Consider the following 17295-nt stretch of genomic DNA (forward strand, 5'->3'; position numbering starts at 1 on the left):
TTAGTCTCCCAGAAATTCGCTGAGAGGCTAAGCCAGCTGCTGGTCTAGGCATCTGGGTGGATCCCAACTTTAAAGTCAGGATTGAGCCAGCTCCAGGACCGGCTGAATGACGTCAACCGTCAGTGGACTTTAGCATGCAGTCGGCTAAAAATGGGTCACAGGAGTGCAGAATGAACTGCACTCATGTGATCCATTGGAGAAGTGGGCCAAAAAAAATCTTTGGCCATACTTCTCCTTTAAGATTTTTTCCTTATTTTCACCTGGCGATCCTGACAGTAACAAGAATCCTAGGGATCCTGTCCTAGAACGATAACATTTATTTACTGGACTGGATCTGCTGATACCCATGGGAGACAAACCTTTGATGGACTGCATGGTTGGTTTGTTGATGTATCTGATTTGCGACAGGTATACCTATGTTATGGTTATATAGATCTTTTGATTCTGAGAAGTGCATTGAGTTATCCTTACCCCCAGGGCCGGACTGGGAGTAAAAACCAGCCCTGGAAAACATTTCATACCAGCCCCATAGCATTATCATACCAGCCCAACATCATAACGTCATTATTTTTTTGTTCATAAAAGAGAAAACCATACATTTTAAAGAAACATTTAAAGAGCGTATTATATAAAGATAAGACAGATATGAAAGCACATAGGGCTAGGGAGATTATATATATATATATATATATATATATATATATATACACTGTAAACATTGGGGGTTGTTTAGCTCTTCTGGCAGATGCGTTTTGGTGTAGTGAGTCCACAGCAAACAGGCAATTAGTGTTAAGGGCCTGGTAGCCCACGTTTATTAAATGGGGATAAACAAAACAAAAAGTCCATTCATAGGAATCCCACGTAGGGGTTTAAACGTTATGCAGAAACCAATGAAAATAACAGCCCACCTGGCTAGTCTTTAACAGCACTGCTGCTACAGGTAATGGTTCCTCAAACCATCAGCTCCTCCAGACCCACAGTCCTGGATGCACAAGGCCCCAAAGTCCTTCAACGCATACAGCGTCTGTCCCAACACAGCGACAGTCACAGCCACTGCTCCACCTTCCTCCCTCTCCTCTGTTCTGACCAGTCCCTGATTATATGAGCTGTCTGCAGCTGGGCAGACAGCTCGCAGGCTGTCTCTAAAACCCGGACACAGGGTTGGAGAGATTGAAAAATCTGAGAAAACTGCCAGAGCAGTTTTCTCTGTTTTTAAATGCAAGCTCTGCATTCACCCAATATGCAGACTCTGTGTCCACTTTAACGTGACAGTAGCTCCTACTGTTACATACCTCCCCCCCTTGTTTCGAACCCGTAGGGGGCGGAACACACCAGCCTGAATCCTTGATTGGGGCACCTCTGCGCCAGTTGTAGGCCCAATCTTTTTTCCGGGTGCGTTTCCAGGCACGCCCTACCCTGGATCGCAACAGGGTTCTATAATTCTGTATACTCTGCCTTCCCACTCTTCTCTCTTTCAATAAATTTTTATTAAGTTTCAAAATAAGGTTACAACAGTCACAAATGTCATCCGAAATATTAAAAACTCTAATAATCAATGCACATCTTTTTGCTTTAATCCATGTGCAAAATGTAACCTTGCAAAAGCACATATATTAAAAGATAAAAACCCTACAACTGATAGAGATAGGAAGAAAAGAATAGAGAAAAAGGAAACAGAGAGAGAAGGGAGGGAAGGGGAGAAGGGGTAAGGAGGGGAAGCTCAGTGCCTATCCGCCCGTTAGATTCCAGTTAAACAAGTGCAGGAACCTGGGTAAGGGGGATATCAATAAAAACAGCCCAAGGAGTCCAAATCTCATGGAACTTAGCAACGGAGTCATTTAATATACTGGATAATTTTTCTTGAACCATGATCCATGAGATTTTTTGTTTAGCAACTGACATGAGTGGCCTAGGCTGTTTCCAGGATTTGGCTATGGATATTTTGGAGCCGAGTAAGATGAAATGAACTAGGTGTTGTGTAGATTTAGGAAGCGAGGGGATAAGGGCATTTAACAAGGCTACGTCAGGGGTCCTAGGGATCTGAAATCCGGTCACTCTGTGAATCATATTGAAGATGAGTCTCCAGAATGAGCGGATCCTAGGGCATTCCCACCAGATGTGGGCCATGGAGCCCCGAAGCTGGCAACCCCTAAAACAAAGAGGATCCGCATCCGAAAACATAGCAGCCAATCTGGAGGGAGTAAGATACCATCTGGTAATGACCTTTACATTCGCCTCTACCAAGGAAATATTCTGAATGCCCTTGAACGATCTAGAGACAGCTTTATGCCAAGACTCCAAGCTAATGGATTTCTGAAAATCAGACTCCCAAGCCGTCATATAAGTTGTTTTATCAATTGGGTGAGTGAGGGCTGAATAGATCACCGAAATGCCTCCCCTCCGCCCCATGGCTTGTCCACACCAAATCTCATAAGCTGTAAAATCTGGGGGTAGGGGTTTGGTTCTCCAGATACTATGCAGGAAATTGGATATTTGTTTAAAGTGGACCATCTCTTCATCGGGTAGCTTCAGTGTGTGGATACAGTAGCTCAGGGAAATGGGACCGCTAGAGGTGAAATATTGGCCTATCCGATATAGCCCCTTATCCATCCACCACTTAAAGTTAGAAGTTTGCAGACCATATGGAAAATCGGGATTATTGAAAATATGTGCCAAAGGACGGGAAGTGGACGTTAGGCAGGGATTTCCTTTGAGGCGGTCCCATAAAGCAAAAGATTGTGAGAGTACTGGAGAAAGAATGGAAGGGCGGGACTTGGCAGGGGACCAAAGCAACAAATCCAGGGGAATAGACGGGACTGCTTGTTGTTCAATATCGACCCAATCTGGTCTCTCAAATTTGGAGTAAAGGGTGGAAAATTGAGCCAGTCTAGCTGAAAGGTAGTATTTGTGAAGCTCTGGGTATCCCATACCACCCTTGTGTCTGTGACGGAAGAGTGTATCCTGTGGTATACGATACCCTGAAGAACCCCAGATAAATTTAAGCAGTTTGCCTTGGAAAGATTTTAAATGATTTCTCCTGATCGGGATTGGAAGAGAGCGAAATAGATAAAGCAACCTTGGGAGCAGCGTCATTTTAAGTGAGTTGATCCTCCCCAACCAGGAGAGGTAGAGTTTGGACCACCTGGCCAGATCAGCTTCCAGTTTTTTAAAGATAGGGGGGTAATTAAGGTCGTATAAGGTTTCAGTCTTAGCGGAAAGGGCGATACCCAGATATTGAATCGAGGTATCACTCCACTTAAATTTAAAAGATAGTTTCAGTTCCGAAACCACCTCAGGGGGAAGGGATACATTCAGAGCCTCTGACTTAGAAAAATTGACGGATAGGCCCGCTAACGAAGAGAAATCATCAAGAGTGCGGTTCAAGTTGGGAAGAGTGGATAGAGGGAAGGTTAAAAAAAGCAGAATGTCATCCGCAAAGAGGGCGCATTTGTGGTTCCGGCCTCCACACTGAACCCCCGATATATTAGGGTTCTGTCGTATAGCAATCGCCAGGGTCTCAATTGCAATGGCAAAAATAAGTGGGGACAACGGACATCCTTGTCGAGTACCTCGTTTGATTCCGAAAGGGGAGGAGTAATGTCCTTTGATCCTAACTAGAGCTCTAGGGTTTGAGTACAGGGCCTTAATAATACCCATGAATCTTGTACCAAAACCCCACCTCTCTAGAATATTAAAGATATAGGGCCAGGACACGGAGTCAAAGGCCTTCTGAAGGTCCAGAGATAGCAGAAATCCTTTTTGGTGGCTCCCTCCCGCCCAATTGGTTTGCAGAATTGATACCAGATCAATTGCACGTCTAATTTGGTCAGGGCCTTGCCTGCCGGGTATAAATCCCACTTGGTCTTTATGCACATAGTGCCCAATGAATCCAGCCAACCTATTGGCTAAAATTTTAGTTAGGATCTTGAGGTCATTGTTAATAAGGGAAATTGGCCGATAATTAGAGACATCCTCAGGATTCTTGTCTGGCTTTGGTATCACCGTGATAAATGCTGTATTAATTTGGGAGTCAAAGGGGTCTCCTTTGGCTTTAAAATTAAAAAATTTCGTTAATTGAGGCGTCAAAACGTCTATAAATTTTTTGTAATAGGGGACAGAAAGACCATCAGGGCCAGGGGCCGAACCGCTTCGGAGACTCTTAACCACACCCCTTACTTCCTCCTCCGTTATTGGAGAGTCCATTAAATCCCTGTGGGTGTCAGACAAGGAAGGGATAGGAAGTCCCTCAAGGAATCGTGAGGATAAGTCAGAGGAGGGAAGGGTAGGAGCTTCATAAAGTTTCGAGTAGAAACCCTGAAAAGCATCTAAGATTTTGGTCGGATTGGTTGTAGGAGGAAGACCACCTATTTTAATCTTGGGCATTGAAAGTAATTTAGGCTTAGGGGTCAATTTGGACGCAAGAAGGGGGCCGAATTTGTCTGCCTGAGTATAAAATTTATGTTTATTCCACCTAATTGCTTTCTCAGCCCGGGTAGTGAGAGCGAGATTAAGAGCCAACCTGGCGTTATCCAGTTGACTTATGGGTGTTCCGGAGGGATCTTGTTTATGCAAAGCTTTAAGGGAAAGAAAATCAGATTCTAATCTTTCAATTTCGGCTTTTCTTCCCTTTTTTACTTGCGAGGAGATCTGTATGAGCCTACCCCTAATGAAAGCTTTGTGAGCAGCCCAAAGTGTTTCAACTGAAACTTCTCCTGTGTCATTAAATGAAAAGTACTCTGTCAGGGCCTTTTCAATCTCCGCGACTCTGACGGGGTCTGAGAGCAAAGATTCATTCAGCCTCCAAAACAAGCGCGACCCTTCTGGAAGACCCAGTGCAAGGGATATAATTACCAAGGAATGGTCGGATAGAGCAGAATCTCTGATTGAGGCGGATAGTACTGACGGTAGACTGGTAGAAGGAATGAGAATATGGTCTATGCGAGCATACGTAAGGTGAGGGTGGGAAAAATGAGTGTAATCCCTTTTGGAGGGATTAAGTTCTCTCCATGTGTCAGCTAAACCAAATTCGTGAAGGATTTTAGCGATTTTAAGGCTTTCTTTTGTGGGACGTAAAACCCTGGACCCTGGCGGTTTTGATTTGTCCAAACCCTGGTCTAGAGCTGTATTGGAATCTCCCCCAAAGACTATGGTGCCCTCCAATTCGGGGGATAGTGTGTCTAATAACGATTTGAAAAATTTAGCCTGACCTCTATTCGGAGCATAATACGAGACCAAAGAGAAGAGTTGATCTCCTATTTTGCCTTTCACCAGGATAAACCTCCCTTCTGGGTCAACAGTATCAGATATTTTAACAAAAGTGCATTTCTTAGAGATCAGGATTGCAACCCCTTTGGTTTTGTTTTCAGCACTGGCTAGATAAAATTGAGGAAAGTATGAGTGAATAAAAGTGGGGCTATACCGGACAGGAAAGTGAATTTCCTGAAGCATGATGATGTCTAGATGTAGAGATTTATAGTGGTCCATTACCTTTCTTCGTTTAATTGGAGAGTTAATGCCTTGCACATTATGAGAAGCAATGCGGAGCCTAACATCTAGTGAATCAGCCATGGATCTCAGAATCTGGACCACGTCCAAGGCAGCCCTCACTCACCAGTAGCAGACCCAGGTCCCAAACGAGACCAAGAACAGCAGCTTCCATAACCGCAAAGGTTGAGTCCCTGAGGATAGAGTGTAGGAGTGCATAACCTGTAAATAAAGCATATTTTAGGCACAATCGAGTGTAGCTAGGAATCACTGGGTAAGGTAAGGAAAGACAGAAAAGAAAAGAGAAGAGTAGGTCTCCCTGAAAAGAAAAGTGGAGCTCCGGGTGGGAGAAACCCCGGAAGCTCTGAGAAGTGAAAGTAGAATCAGCTTCCCCTAAACAAGGGAGAGCTGTCCATCCCTCGGAGACCATCAGGTGTCCCAAGGAAGGATTGAGGCGCATTGGAACCAAGCTGGAACCGGGCGCCCAAAATCACACAAATATATTCTAATAAGCATAAGTAAGGTACACAGCATAGAAATAAAAATTATATTTGCGTAAACTAACCACCCCAACCGATCGCCCCGAGCCCCCGCCCTCCCACCTAGTGAGAAGACGGGGGCCCCAAGGGACCGAATCAGCGCGTCAGCGACACAAAAGGCGTCACTCCTCCTAGCCGAAAAACGAAAAATGCGCTGATCAGTGGGAAGAAAAAAAAAGATAGCCCCAAATACTTAACAGGAGCAACAGGAAGGGAGCCCTCCCATTGCCCCAACACAGCTGCTAGGTTTAACAGATAATGAAAAATTCTAACCACACAGCACTAAAGCCATCTGGGATGATCAGATGAGGAAAAATAAGAAATAAAAATAAAAGTCAAAACAGCCAAAAAAGTCAAGAACCTGTATGGGAAGGAACCCCCAAAAGCAGCCAAGTCAAAAGGAGGAGAGAATCACATTGGAATGATCCTCAGATCCATGACCATCCGGCAAGACATTTCCCTGCTGGGAGAGCAGGAAAGATTAATCTTCAGGTTGTTCCATTTTCCCTTGCTTTTTTAGAGTTGCCCCTCTGCCAAAGGGGAGATTGAGGACTGGTAGGGACAGCTCGTTTGTTGGATCCCTGCCCCACAGATGTAGTCTCCATATCAGCTTCTTGTGCGATGAGCTTCAAACGTAGAAGTAAATTTTCTCCTTCATGAAAGGTGGAAAAAGCAAACGGTTTACCATTGACTGCAAATTTGACCGCAAAGGGAAAGGCCCATTTGTACTTGATGGCTTTTTGGGACAAGGCCTGAAGCAGTGGCTTAAGAGATCTTCTTCTTTGGATCGTGGACGGAGAAAGGTCTGCAAAAAGTTGTACCTGATGTCCCTGGCACATTACCGCCTGAGCAGCCCTCGCTTGTCTCATGACCTCCTCCTTAATGTAGTAATGATGGGGTTTGGCGATGATGTCTCTCGGGGAACCGTCTTTCCTAGGGGGCCCCAATGCTCTATGAGCCCTATCCAGTTCTAAATGCTGTGGAGATATACTAGGGAGGAGATTTTTAATCAGGTCCTGTACTGCCTCAGGCACATTAAGGATAGTTTCTGGGAGACCGCGAATTCTAATATTAGACCTCCTAGATCTGTTCTCGAGGTCGTCAATGCGGGACATCGCTACGTCCAATTGATCTTGAAGCGAATGAATGTGGTGAAAATTCTGGGTTGTGGCAGCTATAGTTTCCTCCATTTTGTTCTCAATGGTTTCAATCCTAGTGCCCAGGGATTGGAAATCTGCTTTTAAATCATTTGTTATCTTAGCTGCCGTTTGGGCCAGACCCTTATCCAGCAAAACTGAAAATTTTATAAACAGGTCCTCCATGAGGAGAGCAGGATCCATGGGACGTGCGTCACTGATAAGGACACCTTGCTGTAATGGTACAGTTATTCCCCTATATGAAGGGGTTAATTCAGATCCCAACAGATTATTAGTTAGGGAATCCCCTGGGGCAGAGGACAAAGAGGATACCTGAATATGAGATCCCACCGAGTCAGGTATGATGTGTGGTTGAAATAAGGCTGGTTCTGACCTGCATAGCTGCCCTTGTTCAGTCAGGCTATGTGCTAGTGCCTGAAGCAGCGGTGCGGCGACCATCTTGGATTTACCTCACAGATCTTCAGAGGTCTAATGGCTTAAAATCCTCGGTTAAACTCGGGGCAAGCCGTGTAGATATGTGCCCGCTACTCTGAGGAGCTAGTCCGTGCTGTTTTCAGCAATCCAGGACAGCTGTGTACCGGAAAACGGGCGCCGCGGTGACAGCCTGGAGCGGAGCTGACGGCTCAGGCGTCCATCCCCGCAGCCCGCGCATGCGCACCTCCTTCCCACTCTTCTCTTGGGGTCCCTGAGCATACTCTCCTCTCTTGGGGAAACTCTGCCTTCCCTGATCCTACCTTTCAGCTTACGGAAGTACATTTTACCTTTCACCACAGGTCTTTCAGGTTCAAAAACCTCTCTCTGGTTACCCACGGCAACCACATCACTTTTAACAGCACCACTCATCAGCAGAGCAGACATTTCAATGTCACCCAGTCCAACACAATCAGTGCCATCCATCTCAGTGCTTGTTAGCACTATACCCGAGGAGTGACCATACACAGGTAAGTGACTACAACCCACGGGTCCATAGCACAGCTCCACCTCACCTGTTGTTCGACACTCCATGGGTAACTGATCTAACAAATGACACTGATCCATACACAAACGACTTCTTTCTGATGTACACATTACATTGTTGCAGAAACCAACATTAGTACTTTCTCTCACAGCGTCTCCGGGTACTTGAAGTTGTACCTTTTTCTGAGTGATAGAAAGCATCTCTGCTAGTGCTGCGTCTATTCTGGGCCCTTCCTTCTCATGAGGTTTAGCTGATAAGACAGTGTCTGCGCCATTTACTGACCACTGCTCAGCTGTACCTCGGACCACCACACCAGCAGGGATGTTTCCAGTCACTACATCAGCCGGAGAGACCTTTGATGTCTCCAAAAGTTCTGAGCGCCCTCCATACCATTCAGTAACTGGGAGCACTCTCTTAGAGAACCTCAGGACTATTTGCCACACTGTTAATAAGCATTGGACCCACCAATACCACTCTTGGTCAAAGTTTCCCTGCACAGCCTGTACCACCTGGCTCCACCTATTGGTACTACGCAGCACAACCTGGTCCGTCTGCGGTGGAGACATCCAAGTGTACAGGGAGTGCGTTTTTACCAACTCCAGCATTTCTAATAAAGTTTTTGTCATCTCTATGCGACCCATGTCTAAATACCAGACCTTTCCAGGGACCTTTTTCCTGTCCAAGACATGGAGGGGCTCATCCACTGCAGGTTGAAGGGTTGAGACATATGAAGAGACCTCCACCTCCTCAGAGGTACCCATCATCACCGCCTGTTGCTCCCCTGGGGCGCTGTCAGACACATGTCTCACACTTTTCCCTTCTGCACCAGTGTCAATGAGCCTCTGCAGGTCATTACAAGTCGCATTGTCACCTTGACACCTGCTATTACTTAGTTGCTGGGCTGTGGACAACACATCTGCTATGCCAGCGCCCTGAACCGTTCCTTTAGACTGGAGGGCATAAACCGTCGCAGGAGCAAACATGTCCTTGAGCAACAGCTGATCTGTGATCCCTCCATTGGGCATAGCAAGTGTTATGTCCACCACATTATTTAGTATTGTAATTGCATTCTCATACCAACTATACCAGTCCATTGTGGTTCCATCACCTGGTCTAGAAGACTCCACAGGAACCTGGGATTCACTAGCTAAAACATAATCTGTGTCACTTCTATACTTCTCACATTGGCATGATACATCTGACAAGGCAGGCTGTAATACATGCTTTTGCCCTACCTGCTCTGGGGGCGCTACTGACACATACAGCTCTGTACTTTTAGCTTTTGCAGGCTGAATTAACTCCTTGACAACTGGGTTACACTTAGGGTTGTGGGGCTGTGCCCACACACACTCACTGTGTGACACAGTCTTCCCTTGTTTCACCAGAGTAACACCACAACCATCCTGGAAAACCTCTGGCTCCAACCCATGGAGACCCCATGAGACTTCCCTGGACAATCCTGTGCTTCTGGTTGTCATGGGAGATATCCTACACCCATCATTGGTAGTAAACACATTTCCAACATTTTCAGACCTGACATTAAAGTAAACAAATTTTTCAATGTCATTATCACCAATACCATCACATTTGCCAACAGCAATACCTTTGTCAGCATAACCATTTGAATTTTCATTACTTTTAGACACAACTGCTACTTTTGCGGATTGTCCATTAACCACTACAGCCCGTGAGTCTCTCCTCACAGCACCTTCTATATTTAAAGGGGAACTCTTTGCTCCTTGGGCAGCTCCATAGCTGACCTGGGAAAGGTCTCTTCTGGCACAGAACACAGGCTTCCCTCCGCTGGATCCTGTCTTAAGCTGTGTCGCTTTCACACTTTTTGCAATAGCTGCTGGTTTAACTGCAGCAGTGTTGCCAGGGGCAACAACACCTCTCTCCCAGGTATGGACATCCGGCAGCTCTCTCTTTGTAGCGAAGGTTGGCTTGCCTTCCACTTTAGCTTGGTCCATTCCTGCCAGGTGCCGCTTGCACCAATCCACTGCAGATTCAAACGCTGGTGGATGCTCCACACTAGCAGTCACATATGCACTCATTGCAGCAGTGTTGTTAGGGACAACAGCAGCCCTCTTTTCCCTTGAAAAAATTTGTTCAAGCATGTATGGGGTTCTATCAGGCGGTAACAACCCCTCCAGCCACAGAGCTCTATCTCTGGCTTCAGCAAGAATCGCCTCTTTTTTCTGTTTTGACCGCCCCATCCTTGCGGTGTTGCACACAGCAACCAGTAACACAGTTCACGCAGAGAGAGAGCAAAGAAAAAAATGCAATTTTCTTTTCACAGGTACACAACCTGCATGCAACACAGTCCATCAATTTCCATGCAATGCTGTTTGCCTGGCTGCCCCACAAAGCTAGCAGCAGTTCCCGATGCGACTCACCACAGGAGCAGGGACCCGGATTCCACCGTTCTAGATGCCCGCATTCTCCACCACTGTAAACATTGGGGGTTGTTTAGCTCTTCTGGCAGATGCGTTTTGGTGTAGTGAGTCCACAGCAAACAGGCAATTAGTGTTAAGGGCCTGGTAGCCCACGTTTATTAAATGGGGATAAACAAAACAAAAAGTCCATTCATAGGAATCCCACGTAGGGGTTTAAACGTTATGCAGAAACCAATGAAAATAACAGCCCACCTGGCTAGTCTTTAACAGCACTGCTGCTACAGGTAATGGTTCCTCAAACCATCAGCTCCTCCAGACCCACAGTCCTGGATGCACAAGGCCCCAAAGTCCTTCAACGCATACAGCGTCTGTCCCAACACAGAGACACAGCGACAGTCACAGCCACTGCTCCACCTTCCTCCCCCTCCTCTGTTCTGACCAGTCCCTGATTATATGAGCTGTCTGCAGCTGGGCAGACAGCTCGCAGGCTGTCTCTAAAACCCGGACACAGGGTTGGAGAGATTGAAAAATCTGAGAAAACTGCCAGAGCAGTTTTCTCTGTTTTTAAATGCAAGCTCTGCAGCTCTGCATTCACCCAAAATGCAGACTCTGTGTCCACTTTAACGTGACAGTAGCTCCTACTGTTACAATATATATATATATATAATGTTACACAGTGGAACCTTGGATTACGAGCATAATCCGTTCCAGGAGAATGCTTGTAATCCAAAGTGCTCACATATCAAAGTGAGTTTCCCCATTGAAGTTAATGGAAACTAAAATAATTTGTTCCGCATTGACTTCAATTGCATGCAATACCGCATGTGGCCAGAGGTGGGGGGCGCCGGAGAGCATCGGAGACACTCGGAAATGTCACTTGCCACTTGTCACCAGATTCAGCATGTCACTTGCCATCCGTCCCCTGCCACCAGATTTAGTGTGTCACTTGCCACCCATCCCGTCACCAGATTCAGCGTGTCACTTGTCACTTGGACTGGGTGACAGCAGGGGGACTGGGCGACAGCAGGGGGACTGGCTGACAGCAGAGGACTGGGCGACAGCAAGGGGACTGGGTGACAGAGGACTTGGCGACAGCAGGGGACTGGGTTACAGAGGACTGGGTGACAGAGGACTGGGTAACAGAGGACTGGGTAACAGAGGACTGGGTGACAGCAGGGGACTGGGTGACAGCAGGCTGGGTGACAGCAGGGGACTGGGTAACAGCAGGCTGGGTGACAGCAGGGGACTGGGTAACAGCGGATTGGGTGACAGCAGGGGACTGGGTGACAGAGGGCTGGGTGACAGAGGACTGGGTGACAGAGGACTGGGTGACAGCAGGGTACTGGGTAACAGGGGACTGGGTGACATGGGACTGGGTGACAGCAGGGGACTGGGTAACAGGGGACTGGGTGACAGCAGGGGACTGGGTAACAGGGGACTGGGTGACAGAGGACTGGGTGACAGCAGGTGACTGGATAACAGGGGACTGGGTGACAGAGGGCTGGGTGACAGAGGGCTGGGTGACAGGGGACTGGGGGACAGAGGGCTGGGTGACAGAGGGCTGGGTGACAGGGGACTGGGTGACAGGGGACTGGGTGACAGAGGGATGGGTGACAGGGGGCTGGGTGACAGGGGGCTGGGTGACAGGGGGCTGGGAGACAGAGGGCTGGGTGACAGAGGACTGGGTGACAGGGGGCTGGGTGACAGGGACTGGGTGACAGAGAGCTGGGTGACAGAGAGCTGGGTGACATGGACTGGGTGACAGAGAGCTGGGTGACAGGGACTGGGTGACAGAGAGCTGGGTGACAGAGAGCTGGGTGACAGGGACTGGGTGACAGAGAGCTGGGTGACAGGGACTGGGTGACAGAGAGCTGGGTGACAGAGAGCTGGGTGACAGGGACTGGGTGACAGAGAGCTGGGTGACAGAGAGCTGGGTGACAGAGAGCTGGGTGACAGGGACTGGGTGACAGGGACTGGGTGACAGGGACTGGGTGACAGAGAGCTGGGTGACAGGGACTGGGTGACAGGGACTGGGTGACAGAGAGCTGGGTGACAGGGACTGGGTGACAGAGAGCTGGGTGACAGGGACTGGGTGACAGAGAGCTGGGTGACAGGGACTGGGTGACAGAGAGCTGGGTGACAGAGAGCTGGGTGACAGGGACTGGGTGACAGAGAGCTGGGTGACAGGGACTGGGTGACAGAGAGCTGGGTGACAGGGACTGGGTGACAGAGAGCTGGGTGACAGGGACTGGGTGACAGAGAGCTGGGTGACAGGGACTGGGTGACAGAGAGCTGGGTGACAGGGACTGGGTGACAGGGACTGGGTGACAGAGAGCTGGGTGACAGGGACTGGGTGACAGGGACTGGGTGACAGAGAGCTGGGTGACAGGGACTGGGTGACAGAGAGCTGGGTGACAGAGAGCTGGGTGACAGGGACTGGGTGACAGAGAGCTGGGTGACAGAGAGCTGGGTGACAGGGACTGGGTGACAGGGACTGGGTGACAGAGATCTGGGTGACAGGGAGCTGGGTGACAGAGAGCTGGGTGACAGGGACTGGGTGACAGAGAGCTGGGTGACAGGGACTGGGTGACAGAGAGCTGGGTGACAGGGACTGGGTGACAGAGAGCTGGGTGACAGGGACTGGGTGACAGAGAGCTGGGTGACAGAGAGCTGGGTGACAGGGACTGGGTGACAGAGAGCTGGGTGACAGGGACTGAGTGACAGAGAGCTGGGTGACAGAGAGCTGGGTGACAGGGACTGGGTGACAGAGAGCTGGGTGACAGGGACTGGGTGACAGAGAGCTGGGTGACAGGGACTGGGTGACAGAGAGCTGGGTGACAGGGACTGGGTGACAGAGAGCTGGGTGACAGGGACTGGGTGACAGAGAGCTGGGTGACAGGGACTGGGTGACAGGGACTGGGTGACAGAGAGCTGGGTGACAGGGACTGGGTGACAGAGAGCTGGGTGACAGAGAGCTGGGTGACAGGGACTGGGTGACAGAGAGCTGGGTGACAGGGACTGGGTGACAGAGAGCTGGGTGACAGGGACTGGGTGACAGAGAGCTGGGTGACAGGGACTGGGTGACAGAGAGCTGGGTGACAGGGACTGGGTGACAGGGACTGGGTGACAGAGAGCTGGGTGACAGGGACTGGGTGACAGAGAGTTGGGTGACAGGGACTGGGTGACAGGGACTGGGTGACAGAGAGCTGGGTGACAGGGACTGGGTGACAGAGAGCTGGGTGACAGGGACTGGGTGAAAGAGAGCTGGGTGACAGGGACTGGGTGACAGAGAGCTGGGTGACAGGGACTGGGTGACAGAGAGCTGGGTGACAGGGACTGGGTGACAGAGAGCTGGGTGACAGGGACTGGGTGACAAAGAGCTGGGTGACAGGGACTGGGTGACAGGGACTGGGTGACAGAGAGCTGGGTGACAGAGAGCTGGGTGACAGGGACTGGGTGACAGAGAGCTGGGTGACAGGGACTGGGTGACAGAGAGCTGGGTGACAGGGACTGGGTGACAGAGAGCTGGGTGACAGAGAGCTGGGTGACAGGGACTGGGTGACAGAGAGCTGGGTGACAGGGACTGGGTGACAGAGAGCTGGGTGACAGAGAGCTGGGTGACAGGGACTGGGTGACAGAGAGCTGGGTGACAGGGACTGGGTGACAGAGAGCTGGGTGACAGGGACTGGGTGACATAGAGCTGGGTGACAGGGACTGGGTGACAGAGAGCTGGGTGACAGGGACTGGGTGACAGAGAGCTGGGTGACAGGGACTGGGTGACAGAGAGATGGGTGACAGGGACTGGGTGACAGAGAGCTGGGTGACAGAGACTGGGTGACAGAGAGCTGGGTGACAGGGACTGGATGACAGAGAGCTGGGTGACAGAGAGCTGGGTGACAGAGTGCTGGGTGACAGAGAGCTGGGTGACAGAGAGCTGGGTGACAGGGACTGGGTGACAGAGAGCTGGGTGACAGAGAGCTGGGTGACAGGGACTGGGTGACAGAGAGCTGGGTGACAGGGACTGGGTGACAGAGAGCTGGGTGACAGGGACTGGGTGACAGAGAGCTGGGTGACAGGGACTGGGTGACAGAGAGCTGGGTGACAGGGACTGGGTGACAGAGAGCTGGGTGACAGAGAGCTGGGTGACAGAGAGCTGGGTGACAGGGACTGGGTGACAGGGACTGGGTGACAGGGACTGGGTGACAGAGAGCTGGGTGACAGAGAGCTGGGTGACAGGGACTGGGTGACAGGGACTGGGTGACAGGGACTGGGTGACAGAGAGCTGGATGACAGAGAGCTGGGTGACAGAGAGCTGGGTGACAGAGAGCTGGGTGACAGAGAGCTGGGTGACAGGGACTGGGTGACAGGGACTGGGTGACAGGGACTGGGGCTGGGTGACAGGGACAGAGACTGTCACCCAGTCTCTGTCACCCAGTCCCTGTCACCCAGCTCTCTGTCACCCAGCTCTCTGTCACCCAGTCCCTGTCACCCAGCTCTCTGTCACCCAGCTCTCTGTCACCCAGCTCTCTGTCACCCAGTCCCTGTCACCCAGTCCCTGTCACCCAGCTCTCTGTCACCCAGTCCCTGTCACCCAGCTCTCTGTCACCCAGCTCTCTGTCACCCAGCTCTCTGTCACCCAGCTCTCTGTCACCCAGTCCCTGTCACCCAGTCCCTGTCACCCAGCTCTCTGTCACCCAGCTCTCTGTCACCCAGCTCTCTGTCACCCAGTCCCTGTCACCCAGCTCTCTGTCACCCAGTCCCTGTCACCCAGCTCTCTGTCACCCAGTCCCCTGTCACCCAGCCCTCTGTCACCCAGCCCCCTGTCACCCAGCCCCCTGTCACCCAGTCCTCTGTCTCCCAGTCCTCTGTCACCCAGCCCTCTGTCACCCAGCCCCCTGTCACCCAGCCCCCTGTCACCCATCCCTCTGTCACCCAGTCCCCTGTCACCCAGCCCTCTGTCCCCCAGTCCCCTGTCACCCAGCCCTCTGTCACCCAGCCCTCTGTCTCCCAGCCCTCTGTCACCCAGTCCCCTGTTATCCAGTCCCCTGCTGTCACCCAGTCCTCTGTCACCCAGTCCCCTGTCACTCAGTCCCCTGTTACCCAGTCCCCTGCTGTCACCCAGTCCCCTGTCACCCAGTCCCCTGTTACCCAGTCCCCTGCTGTCACCCAGTCCCCTGTCACCCAGTCCCCTGTTACCCAGTACCCTGCTGTCACCCAGTCCTCTGTCACCCAGTCCTCTGTCACCCAGTCCTCTGTCACCCAGCCCTCTGTCACCCAGTCCCCTGCTGTCACCCAATCCTCTGTTACCCAGTCCCCTGCTGTCACCCAATCCTCTGTTACCCAGTCCCCTGCTGTCACCTAGCCTGCTGTCACCCAGCCTGCTGTCACCCAGTCTGCTGTCACCCAGTCCCCTGCTGTCACCCAGTCCTCTGTCACCCAGTCCCCTGCTGTCACCCAGTCCTCTGTTACCCAGTCCTCTGTCACCCAGTCCTCTGTCACCCAGTCCCCTGCTGTCGCCAAGTCCTCTGCTGTCAGCCAGTCCCCCTGCTGTCGCCCAGTCCCCCTGCTGTCACCCAGTCCAAGTGACAAGTGACACGCTGAATCTGGTGACGGGATGGGTGGCAAGTGACACACTAAATCTGGTGGCAGGGGACGGATGGCAAGTGACATGCTGAATCTGGTGACAAGTGGCAAGTGACATTTCCGAGTGTCTCCGATGCTCTCCGGCGCCCCCCACCTCTGGCCACATGCGGTATTGCATGCAATTGAAGTCAATGCGGAACAAATTATTTTAGTTTCCATTAACTTCAATGGGGAAACTCACTTTGATATGTGAGCACTTTGGATTACAAGCATTCTCCTGGAACGGATTATGCTCGTAATCCGAGGTTCCACTGTGTAACATTATATATATATATATATATATATATATATATATATATATATATATATATATATATATATAATATCTCCCTAGCCCTATGTGCTTTCATATCTGTCTTATCTTTATATAATACGCTCTTTAAATGTTTCTTTAAAATGTATGGTTTTCTCTTTTATGAACAAAAAAATAATGACGTTATGATGTTGGGCTGGTATAATAATGCTATGGGGCTGGTATGAAATGTTTTCCAGGGCTGGTTTTTACTCCCAGTCCGGCCCTGCTGCTGTCAGTCAAACCAGCTCAGCTGTGGGCCGCCCGCGGCCGCCATTGCGGCCGCACTTTACAATTATACGCCTGCCTGCCCTGTGTTTAGCTGCATTCACTCCAGTGTGATGTCTATGACATCACGTTATGTCAATAAAAATCAGCGGCGGGCCGGCCGCCGGCGAGTTGCGGCCGCCATGCTCGCCGCTTCACTTTCCTTCCCGCGCCGCTGTGTGAAGTGTGGACTAGTTTGCGAGCGATCATGTGTTTGAGGGAGGGGAGGAGCCGAGCAGGAGAACCGACCGTCCCATCGTCCCGTGCGGCGCCAGCACCGCCCACTATGTTTCTCCAGTCTCCACGTGTGAAGGCAGAGCCGCAGAGGAGAAGAAGTGTACGGCGCCGGCCACCCTTGGAGCAGAAGGCAGAAAAGGTAGGTGCAGAGGGGGGGGGGGGATTCCATGCAATGGTGAGAGCGATTATACAGCCCAGATTACAATTTGCAGGGGCAGCAAAGGTGACAGAGAGAGAGGGGGGGGGGGTTGCATGGTGCACCCCCTTTCTCTGTCACCTTTGCTGCCCCTGCAAATTGTAATCTGGACTGTATAATCTCTCT

At 50.6% G+C, this 17295-nt stretch overlaps 1 protein-coding gene across 2 annotated transcripts in view; it reads right to left on the bottom strand.

Annotated features, from left to right (window-relative positions):
• Window positions 1-17295, bottom strand: part of ATP7B (ATPase copper transporting beta) — a 156305-nt gene that overhangs the window by 46789 nt on the left and 92221 nt on the right. The gene's annotated exons all lie outside the window — the stretch shown is intronic.

Source organism: Rana temporaria, chromosome 2 (assembly GCF_905171775.1).
Source record: "Rana temporaria chromosome 2, aRanTem1.1, whole genome shotgun sequence".
NCBI lineage: Eukaryota > Metazoa > Chordata > Amphibia > Anura > Ranidae > Rana > Rana temporaria.